The sequence below is a fragment of the Myotis davidii genome, unplaced genomic scaffold, assembly GCF_000327345.1.
Source record: "Myotis davidii unplaced genomic scaffold, ASM32734v1 scaffold79, whole genome shotgun sequence".
NCBI lineage: Eukaryota > Metazoa > Chordata > Mammalia > Chiroptera > Vespertilionidae > Myotis > Myotis davidii.
Genome location: NW_006294339.1, coordinates 3,079,284 through 3,090,766, shown reverse-complemented (window position 1 = coordinate 3,090,766; position 11,483 = coordinate 3,079,284). Strand labels below are relative to the sequence as shown.

General features: G+C 54.4%; 1 protein-coding gene and 1 pseudogene across 1 annotated transcript in view; one reads left to right on the top strand and one right to left on the bottom strand.

Moving 5' to 3' along the window:
* Positions 1–11,483, bottom strand: part of ACOT11 (acyl-CoA thioesterase 11) — a 41,682-nt gene that overhangs the window by 28,194 nt on the left and 2,005 nt on the right. The gene's annotated exons all lie outside the window — the stretch shown is intronic.
* Positions 4,973–7,371, top strand: LOC102772598 (annotated as a pseudogene).

Sequence of the window (11,483 nt, the reverse complement as noted above, 5' to 3'; positions counted from 1 at the left end):
AGGCCCAGGTTCGATCCTTATCAAGGGCACATGCCTGGGCTGGGGGCTCGATCCCCAGTGGGGGGCATAGAGGAGGCAGCCAATCAATGATTCTCTCTCATCATTGTTGTTTCTCTCTCTCCCCCTCCCTTCCTCTCTGAAATCAATAATAATATATATTTCAAAATAAATAATCAATAAAATAAAAAGCAAGGCATTGCCCGGTTGGTGTGGCTCAGTGGTTGAGCGTTTACCCATGAACCAGGAGGTCACAGTTCAATTCCCAGTCAGGGCACATGCCCGGGTTGTGGACCTGAGCCCCAGTAGGGGGCATGTGGAAGGCAGACGGTCGATGACATTTCTCTCTCATCGATGTTTCCATCTCTCTATCCCTCTAACTTCCTCTCTCTCTAAAAATCTATAAAAACATTTCTTTAAAAGCAAGGCATTATTGAGCGACACAGGAAATCGTCGGAGCCAGGAAGAGCCTGCACAGCCCCCTGTGGCTGAGCCCTCGCCCCGCTGGAGGATGAGCCCACTTCCGGGTCGATGGGAGAGCTGAGGGAGCTTCTGGCAGCGGAGGGGTGTGCAGGCCTGTCAGCCCCACTCTGTGACCACCCTGCCAGGTGACCGTGCAGTCTGATAGCACCAGGGCTTCGCTGCAGCCACCGATCCAGACATCGAACAGGACGGAGTCTATGGCTTTCCACGGAGGCTTCCCACACAGACGTCCACACAACCAAACCAACTCAGGGAGCCCTAAGACGCCTCACTGTGGAAATGGCTTCTTGGGAAGGAAGGAGACAATCACTAGAAACCAGCTCAGGTTCGTTGGGAACAGGCCTCCAGGCACAAGGGTAGAGGTCACGGGGGCGGGAGTAGACATAGTTTGCGTTTGCATAGACCCAGAACATGGTGAAGGGCTCAGTACATGTGTTCAATAGACCCTACAGGTGTCTCCTGGGGACTAGCACATTTGTCTGCTCTGTTCAACACTGGATCAAATGGCTTGAATAAAGACACATCCGCTCATTGATGGCCACCTGAAACCTAACATGAACATCACACCGAGCAGATGAAAACAAACAAGATTTATGGTATCAGCCTGCGCATTTATATTTTTTTCTATTGCCATCCCTTTGCTTTAAGTTATATGCATGCTGGGTGGCTCTAGGTTAATGGTTGTTTATGCAAAAACAGCCACATGACTTCATCTGTCCACCGCTCAACAGTGACAACTCCTGCTGTAAGTAAAGGAGCACCCTGTGGCTGCTGCAGCGTCTGCTGTCATGAGCGGTGGGGGCATGTTTAGGGCAGGAAAGGGTTAGTAGCCGGGAGAAGACAGCCCCCCCACTGGGGTGTGGCCCAGCCCTGTGAGGGAACAGGGAGTGGCAAAGGACAACCATGCCCCAGGAGGGACAGTGAGGGGGCTGGGCCACATTTCACCTGGGGGACAGGCCTCTCGCTGTAAATCTAAGGTCTGGCTGGGTCAGAGGACAGGAAGGGTCTTAGTAAGGTATAAAACCAAGAACAGACAGGGATGGACAAGGTTAGAGAGAGGCCAATTCTGGCTGGGCATCACCATAGATCCTTCTTTTATACATATACTAGAGGCCCTGTGCACAAAATTCGTGCACTGGGGGGTGGGGGGGTCCCTCAGCCCGACTCAGCTCCTGTGTTGAGCATCTGCCCCTTGATGGTCAGTGTGTGTCATAGCAACCGGTCCTCCTGCCGTTGGTCCAAAACCAGCTCTCCTACATCCCCTGAGGGGTCCTGGATTGTGAGAGGGTGCAGGCCAGGCCGAGGGACCCCACCAATGCACAATTGGGCCAGGGAGGGGAGGGATACGGGAGGTTGGCCAGCCGGGGAGGGACTGTGGGAGGGCTCCAAGGTGTGTCTGGCCCATCTTGCTCAGTCTGCATTGGCCGGACCCCAGCAGCTTATGAAAAGAGAGATTTCTGACAGGAGACAGCTGATCAATGATTCTCTCTCATTGATAGTTTTTGTGTGTGTGTGTGTGTGTGTGTTAATACTAGAGGCCCCATGCAAGAATTTATGCAAGGGTGGGGTTCGTCCGGCTGGCCCCATGATTGAACTCCCAGGTGAGGGGACAATTTGCATATTAGGCTTTTATTATATAGGATATTTTTATTGATTTCAGAGAGAAAGGGAGAGGGAAAGGGAGATAGAAACATCAAGGATGAGAGAGAATCATTGATCGGCCCCAATCAGGCCAGACCCCACCCATGTACAAATTTGTGCACCAGGCCTCTAGTAAACAAATAAAGGAATAAAATAATTTTAGAGAGTGAAAAGTGCTACCAAAAAAAAATAATAAAAATGGCGGATGTGACAAAGAGAGAAGGTGGTGGATGGGAGGAGCTAATTTAGGTTGGGTAATCCAGATCTGAATGAATGACAAAAAGGAGTGCTTTTGCAAGGCTCTGGGGACACAAGGTTGGGTCAGGGGGACAGAGGGTACAAAGATCCAAGGAGGGACAAAGACGGGCTTGGCTGCCAGAGGAATAGCAGGGTGGCCAGGGCTCTGGAGTGGTGTCAGGGAGGGGGCAAGTGGGAAATGCAGCCAGGGGAACAGACAAGTAGGGCCATTGTCACCCAGAGCCTCGTTCGTAGGTTCCAGTGGGATTTGGATTTTACTCCAAGTGTGACGGGAAGAACTGGAAGCTGTAAGTGGGGAGGGAGGAGACCTGACCTGCATTAAGATCACCCTGCTGTTGTGTGGGGTGGATTAGAGGGTGAGAGAGAGAAAGCAGGGAGCCTCCTCATGGGCCAGTGCCGTCCAGGGAGAGGTGATGGAGCCCAGGCTGGACTAGTAACACTGGAGATGCAGACAGATGATGGCCCCAGGGAGTCCTGGGAGGTGGAGCCAGCAGTGCTGACGGATCCCACACCTGAGCATGAGAGAAAGGGAGGGTGCAGGCAGGACCCAGGTTCTGGACACATGGCTGGTGAGTGACGGTGCTGGTTACTGAGCTGGGGGTGACTGGGGAGAAATAAGTAGGGGATGGAATCAAGAATTTTTGATATCCTATTGAACACTTCAAGAGAGATGTCAGGGAGGCAACAACGTTCAAGATTGGAGGCCACTGGGGAAGAGCTGCAGCTGGAGACATGAGAGTGTTTGGGCATTTAAGATCCACAGGACTCTGCACCCGGTGGCCGGTCAAATATGGCTGCTAATCCTTTGCCGCTATTCCCTGGGACAGGTCAAGTCTAACCCTCCCCCTGCTTGAATCTATGTCACAGGTTGTGACATTTCACCTGGTGACTCCTGAGGCTGGATCATGAGAAGCCTGGCAGCTTCCACTCAGGCCTCTTGGAGCCCTTGCTCTGGTGCAGCGGCTGCCAGGTGGGAAGTCTGACCACCCTGAGACCGTCATACGAAAAAGGCCCCACGTTGGTGCTGGGGATGACAGTCCCAGTGAGGCCCAGCCTTCCGGCCATGCCAAGCAGCCAGATACCCGCGGTGCCATCTTGGTCTCCCTAGTCCAGCCCACCCACCAGCTGAACACCCACAAGTAATCTTGGATGGCGTCATCTCCATCAACGACAGGTAGAGCAGAACAGTCACCCAGCTAAGCCCTGCTCAATTCCTAACAAACAAAATCTCAAAATACAATAAAATGGTTCTTGTTTTTAAGCCACTAAGTTTTGGGGGTAGCTTGTCACACAACATAGCAACCAGGACAGAAATCATCTGAAGAGAGAGCCAAGACAGAGCTATTTAGAGGTAGGGTGGGAGGAGGACCCTGCGAAGGAGACTGAGAAGGGGCACTGGGTGAGGCGGGAGGAGCCCCAGGAAGGGTGGACCTCCCTCCGAAGGCAGAAGGGGAGAGAAGCTATGAGGGAGCGGGAGGAGGGAGGGTGGAGAGAGAGAGTGAGTTAGAGAAAGGCGGAGAGGTAAAGAAGTGGAAGCAGGGACCACAGAAAACTTTCAGAGAATTTGTGGGGAAGAGGAGCAAAGAAACAAGATAATAGTTGGAAGGGGACATGGGGACAGGGGAGGGATGTTGTTACCTGGGAGCTATTAGAGCTCATTTGCCTGCTAATGGACCAGAGCAAGTAGGAGGGAGGTCTCCCTGAGCCGGAGAGCTGCCTACATTACAGGGGCTGCCCAAGAACTGCCCTCGCAGGAGCTCAAAGATCCCCTTTCAGATATCGATGGCAGCCATTCATTGTGCCTACTGTGTGCCAGACCTAGTCCTTGGGGGTCCTTTAATTCTCAGCTCCACTCTGAAGCAGGAGTCCTCACTTTATAGTTGAAAAAAAACACACAAAAAACTCAGGGATCATAGAAAGATCCACCCAAGGACACAAGGCCAGGAAAAGACAGGGCGAGATTGAACTTGTGTTCTCTGACTCCGGAGGGGGATGCCAGTTGGAGGGAAACCCAGTCACCAGCCCGGGGACTTCTGAGACAGAGCCTGGCACTCTGGAGACCCTCCATGGGTTACCTCCCAGCGTCCCTGACTCCCAGGTGGTATGGAGAAAATCTGGAAGGAGTAGTCTCTGACCTGTCCATCCCCCCTGGGCAGCACCCCCACATCGTCATCCCACTGCAGGCTAGCCACAGGCAGAGTAGGCTCAGAAGTGCCTCCCAGCCTCCTACCTGCCTAGCTGAGATCAGGTGTGTGCAGCAAGACACACCTGAGCCTGGCTGCCGGAAGCTCTCTATCTTCAGAAGCCAGGTGTGGCCTGTGGGGCCGGTACACTCAGTCTCAGGAGGCCCTCGGGGTGCGGTGGAGGGAACGGGGAAGCAATTCTGTGCTTGTCCCCTCCCCATTTTCTTGGGCGGGGGGAATCCCTCTCCTTGACCTAAAGTCATTTAACCCTCAGCCCCTTCTTCTCCCCCACCCTTTCCCACGCACCCCACTGCTCTCAAGGCCTGTAGGCACACCATTTAATCTCATAAAACTCATCTCTGTGTAACTGCCAGCATGGAATAGACCTGCTTGGCACTAAACAGGCTCAAATGACAAAGACCATTATTAGCCCCGAGTCCCCAAGTTACAGGTGAGAAAACGGGCGGGGAAAGGCTGGGAAAAGCGAGCTACTACTCACTAATCAAGACTCACCAATCCAGCAGAAGTCTTCGGACTCCAGACCACCCATCTGTGCCCCCCACCGCTCACAGGGGTAAAGAAGGAGAGAAACAGGTCTCTCAACACCCTCCCTCCCCAAGGAATCAAGGAAATTGAGACCCACCTGGTGGAGCTCAGCCTGGAGTGTGCTGGCACCTGAGGCTACTCCTGGAAGGCTCCAGGGCCGCTCCCTTCCGACCTCTAATCAGTTTCAGGCCTGGGAGCAGGGCCACACCCCCAGAGGCCGATCACAGCCTGCTCTAGAGGTCACAAGTAGGGCAAGGCCAAGGATTGGGGAGATCTGGGGTTCGGCAGTGTCACTCACCGTGAGCAACAGGTTCCCTGCTTGGAGAAGACTCCCCCTGCCCTGAGGGCACACTCACCCCAGCGGGCAAGGGGTGGACCCCTGAGGCCCCGCCTGTGGATGCCTCGCCCCAGCATCCCATCCTGAGTGACAGCCCCAGGGCAGGAGCAAGCAGACCAGGTAAAGCATGTACACCTGCTTCCTGTGCTGTAAGTGGGGCCCCAATGAGGAGACAGGAAGCTCCTTGAGGACAGGGGGCAAGTCCCATGTCCCTGCAGAGTCCCAATGTCTCGTTACAATTTCCCAGCTTTACTGCGATGTAGTTGACAAATAAAAATTATACGTATTATTTAGGTTGCACAGTGTGATGTTTTAATATACATCAGTGCTTCTCAACCTGTGGGTCGCGACCCCCTTGGGGGTCAAACAACCCTTTCACAGGGGTCGCCTAAGACCATCGGAAAACACATATATAATTACATATTGTTTTTGTGATTCATTACTCTGCTTTAATTATGTTCAATCTATAACAATAAAAATACATCCTGCATATCAGATATTTACATGACGATTCATAACAGTAGCAACATCATAGTTATGAAGTAGCAACGAAAATAATTTTATGGCTGGGGGTCGCCACAGCATGAGGAGCTGTATTAAAGGGTCGAGGCATTAGGAAGGTTGAGAACCATTGATATACACATACATTGTGAAATGATTACCACAATCAAAAGGTGCTTAAATCTGACATGAACTAGTTAAGGTCTGACTTGCTGAGGGCAAATTATTACTATTCCAGAAGCCCCAGGCGGGATATACGTATCACACGGCTGAGGGGTCACTGCCGCATTCTCTCCCCGCGCAGCTGTCTCTCCTCCAGGGAGCCCGGCCTGTCCCCGAGGCTGTGAGCGGCCACCTCTGGGCCTCCCCTGTCCCAGCCTGGCCACACTGTGCTGTCGTCATCAGTCTGTTCCTCTCTGACTCCCCGTGGAAAGATCCATGGGGGCCCCTGAGGACAGGTCTACTCTGACTCATCCCTGCGTCCCTAAAGCACCAGACTCTGGTTCTTTCCATCGCTGCCCTGGTGCCACCTCCGACCCGCGAGGAGCACACAGGCCCACAGCCAGGGAGCTTCAGGCGAGCCGCCCGCCAGCACCATCTGCCCCTGGAGCCACAGGACACGGTGGCCACAGGGCAGCACTGTCCGTGCCTCCGCCCAGCCAGGTCGGCCCAGGGCAAGAGCCACAGCCCCAGCGCCCCCGCTCAGGGGCAGCTCGGGGTCAGACCTGGGATTCTCTAACTGGCTCAAAGCGACTCCATGCCAGGGCCCTGGTGTTCTTGTCTGTACAGCCAGATGAATGCCAGCAGGCAGGTCTCTGCCTTCTCTGCACTGGGAGCAGCTCCCCTCACCCCCTGAAAATGTATGCCCGCACCAAGTTTGTCTCCACCCGCTCCTTGGTCCGGGCACCTCTCAGCTGAGCGGGTCACTGTCTGCAGTGGTGCTGGAACGACCAGAGACACTAACAGAGGAGAGCCTCAGTGCTTGGCAGCCCCACGTCCCCAACCTCGCTTATTTCTAGCCGCAGCTTCCAAACCAGCGCCATTTCAAGCGACAGCGACAGAGCCGCCAAGTTCATTGGGGCTGGGGCTGGGGCTGCCACAGTAGGGGTGGCAGGCTCTGGGGCTGGAATTGGGACTGTGTTTGGGAGCCTCATCATTGGCTATGCCAGGAACCCTTCTCTGAAGCAGCAGCTCTTCTCCTACACCATTCTGGGCTTTGCCCTCTCAGAGGCCATGGGGCACTTTTGCCTGATGGTGGCCTTTCTCCTCCTCTTCGCCATGTGAAGGTGCCGTCTCCACCTCCCATAGTTCTTTCTCCCGTGTCTTGTCTGCCCTGTATGTTCCTTTTCCTACACCTCCCCAGGCAGCCTGGGGAAAGTGGCTGGCTCAGGGTTTGACAGAAGGAAGACAAATAAATACTGTATTTATAAGAAGAAAAAAAATACCAGCAGGCGGGCAGAGCAGCGGGAAGTTTTAAACATGCCTGACACTCAGCAGGTACTCCACAAGAGGTAGCTCTTACCTTCTCAGCTGACCAGCCGACCCTGTTATCCACCCACTGAGGAAACTGGTCCCGATGAGATGAAAAGAGCCAATACAGTGTTCACCGGGCCCACTATGTGCCAAGTTCTACAATCCTCCAAAGTCTGTCATGTCACCAATGACCTAGCAAGATCTGCAGGAAGACCGGCTCACAGATGAGGAAACGGAGGCCCCGAGTGAAGTGCGTTAGTGTCTCCAAGGCAGGTCTCCGGGCGCTTGCACTGTGAGCAGAGTGGTGGTGAGCCCCGCCACCCAGGGGCACCAGGGATGCCAGCTGGGCCCCGCCAGACCAGGCACAGGTGAAGGCAGTGGAGCACCTCCCTGGGCCCTGGTGTGCACGAGGTGGGGGAAGGTGGGCAGCCTGGATCTGCCCTGTCAGTGTGTGAAGGTGGCAGAGGAGGCTAGGATGGTGGGTGGGTCTGAGGATGACAGACAGTGAAACCACATTTTGAGTACAGAGGTCCTGGATGCCTCTCTGGTCAAGACAGGAGCTGGAAAAGGGTCCCAGCCTCATTGGTAGAGGTTCTGAGTCCCTCGCCAGCCATGCGAGCCCAAGCACATCATCTCACTTCTTGCCCAACTACGTACTGTGAGCAGCAGGGATGGATGGGATGGATGTGATGGCGGCTGGGACCCATGGGGTGCTGGCCATTCAGAGGAGAACCGTGAGAATGGGCTGCCTTGGTCCCTGAGCTCGGTGTGCAAGGACTGCTAACCGTGGCACCAAGCCTGGGGGGTCAGGGAGTGCTCAAGGAGCGCACAGTCTGGTGGGCAGGACTATACAACCCAGGGTATTCCAGACCTCAAAACAGGGCCTAGCCCCCCAGCCTGCTATGTGGCAGCCACGTCTCAGCCCCTCCAGCTGCGCTGCCCTCATTCACTCCACTCCAAGCCTCACTGGCTTCATTCAGCTGCTCAGATGCGCCAAGCTCCATCCCCCGCTCCCCGCTTGGAGCCTGCAGATGAATGCTGTTCCCTCTGCCTGGAATGCTCTTCCCCCAGTTCCTCCCACAGCTGCCTCCTTCTCAACTGCAAGGTTTCACCTAGTTATCACCTGCTCAGAGAACTCCTGCCCTCTCTCATTATTCTCTCCTGTTCTCTGTTCTCCAGACAGCCCGAGTTTAATCTCAGCAGTGCCACTTACTGGCTGTGTGACCTTGGGCAAGTTACTTAACCTCTCTGTCTCAGTTTCATCTTTAATACTGACACAAAGCTATTACCTACTGCCGAGCCGTTATAAGGAATTACTGAGTTCAGGTATGCTTGGCACATAGCTAGCACTTATGTGACACTCATCCTACTGTGATTATTCACAGCACTTAGCACAGATTTTCCTTCGGTATTTCTTTGACTACCATTTCACTTGGTCTCCCTCATTAGCTGTAGCTCCACACGACAGCCTGGGTTCATCCCAGTGTACTCAGCACCTGACACATGCTAATCCTGTGGAGGGAACAACTGAAGTCAGGAAAGCATCCTAAGGAAATGCCATAAATTCTGGGAGCAGGCAGGATGGGAATTGGAATGGGAAATGATGGCCAAGCTGGGTTTTAAAAGATAAAGAGTCCTCCAAGACAGACTAAGAACGCTAAGGGTATCTGCCCATGGCTGAGACTGAGGTTCAAATGTGGCTCCTAAATAGGCTGAAGCTGTCTCTGAGCCTTGCCTCTTCCTCCAGGAAGCCTTCTGGGACCACTTCAGCCTGCTTCTGAGCTTCCACTGTCACTCATTCTTTCAGTAGTTTTTGCACTCCTACATATAATGGGCATGTCATTTTATGTCTATGGTTCTCCCTTCCAACCCCACACGGGGTAGGGGTTGGGGTCCTCAATCAGATGACCCCTGCCATTCATTGTCAGGACCAACCTCAAGGTGATGCACAAACCCTTCACAAACATCCAGACCCCTAGGATGTCAAGGCTGGTGGGGACCTCAGGGACACCCAGAGATGGGGAACACCTGGTCCAAGGTTATATGAGAGCAACGGGGTGAAGATAAACTAATCCAGGGTGATCAAATGTTGTACCCTAAACCTCCCCATATCTGAACTAGATGCCCTAAAGCGGCTGGAGTTTGGGGGTGGGGAGGCGCACCTCCAGCTTCCTCGGGTTCAAGGTGAAGCAGTGGGTCGCCACGGGGTATGGGGAACAGCATGTAGGTCTGTGGGTTCATGTCAGCAGCACCACCAGCACAGGGCTTCTCAGAGGAACTGGACAAACAGCAGAGCTGTTCCCACAGTAAATAAAGTTCCTGGGCCCTGCCTGAGTCAGGCTAGAACTCAGGCTGAGCAGGGATACCCAGCCTCCCACTGAGCTGCCAGCAGGTCCCTACCAGCTCAGTGTCCAGTGTAGACTGACCCTTGACCCCTGGATGGGAGACAGGAGGACAGAGGGACCTTTCCAGCACCACTGGACAGACACTCAGTGCTCCTCCAGACCCTTGCCCCAGCCGGCAGCAGACTCACCACCTCCCTCATTCAGTCACTCCCTCCCTAACGCCCTCTCTCCCTTCGTCCCTCCTTCACCATGCAGACTGCTTGCTGAGTCCCCAGTGGTGGGTACGAGCCAGAACATTCCAACTCCACAATGCCCGCTATCTGCAGAGCCGCAAGATACTGACAAGGGTCGCCACTCCTGTGATGTGAAGCCTCCCTTTTATTCGCAATTTAACATGGCTTTCTTTAGTCCCCAGTGAAGAGAGCTGGGCAGGGAGGAGGGGTTGGTTTGCTTGCTTTTCATTAAAAACTAGGGGGCCAGTGCACGAATTCGTGCACCTTGAAACAAACTGTGGGCTGTGAGGCTGCAGTTAGCACAGGGGGCGGGTCTTAGCCCCTCCCACCATGGCCCTGTGCCCTGTCTGCCTGTAGCCCTGCTTCCACCGCCACCCCACTCGCATCTGCTGATGGTGCAGAGTGACTGGGGCCAGAACCAGCAGTGCGTGCAAGCGGGGACAGCACTGTCAGCGAGTGGGAGCAGCGGCTGCTGCCCTGATCACCTCTCAGGAGCAGGGGGAGGCGGAGAAGCCCTGAGGGGCAATCAGGACCAGTGCCAGGCACTGGCAGCAGGTGCAAGAGGTGGCTCCAGCACCAGCAACAGGTGCAAGCAGGGCCAGCACCAGCAGCAGGTGCGAGTGCCAGGTGGGACTGTGGCTCTTGGGAGCAAAGAATTTTCAGTAACCACTAGAGGCTCGCTCCAATGACAACAACCAGCACCTTGCCTTGGTCTGGCACCCCCGCTCATCTGCTCCACCATCCTGCCGCAGCCGACACCCACCATGTTCCACGCACACACCCCAGTGGTGAGCGCACGTCATAGTGACCAGTTGTTCTGTTGTTTGGTTGTTCCGCCATTTGGTCTATTTGCATATTAGCCTTTTATTATATAGGATGGCTTTGATAACAGCCCAGAAACAGTCCCCAACTCTCCTGTATTCCTAGGGAACTTAGGGAAATCAGGAGGGAATAAGGGAGTCCAAGGAGATCTGCCATGTAGGCAATGGTTCAAAGGTGGCAATCCAGGCCAGAGTGTTCTCGGCCGGCACGAGGTCACCCGTGTCACCTTGCAGGTCCAACTTCCACGCCCCACAGCCAGCTCCACTCCCCGACTCAGTGTGGGTGCGGACTGTGAAGAAGAGGAGTGCCCTGGGCGCCGAGGCAGGACGTGTGGGTTGGAATCCCATGCTGGGCTTTCATCGGGCTGAGCCTCAGGTTCTTAAGAGCTCAAACTCTGGAGCCAAATTTGAGTTTGTGTTCAAATCTCAGCTCTGCCCCTTCCTACCAGTGTGATCCTGGGCAAGTCACTCAACTTCCCTGCGCCCGTTTCCTCACTTGGGATATGGGGCTGACAGCTCTACCAGCCTCCCAGAGAGCTGAATGGGTTAATGTATGCATGGTCGGGTGCCTAGCACGGTCAGCACTAGGTAAGGAATTGTGCTAGAATAGGATATTGTTATCTTCGCAAAATGGTCCCAGTGATACGTCCCTCCCGCTGCCTTCT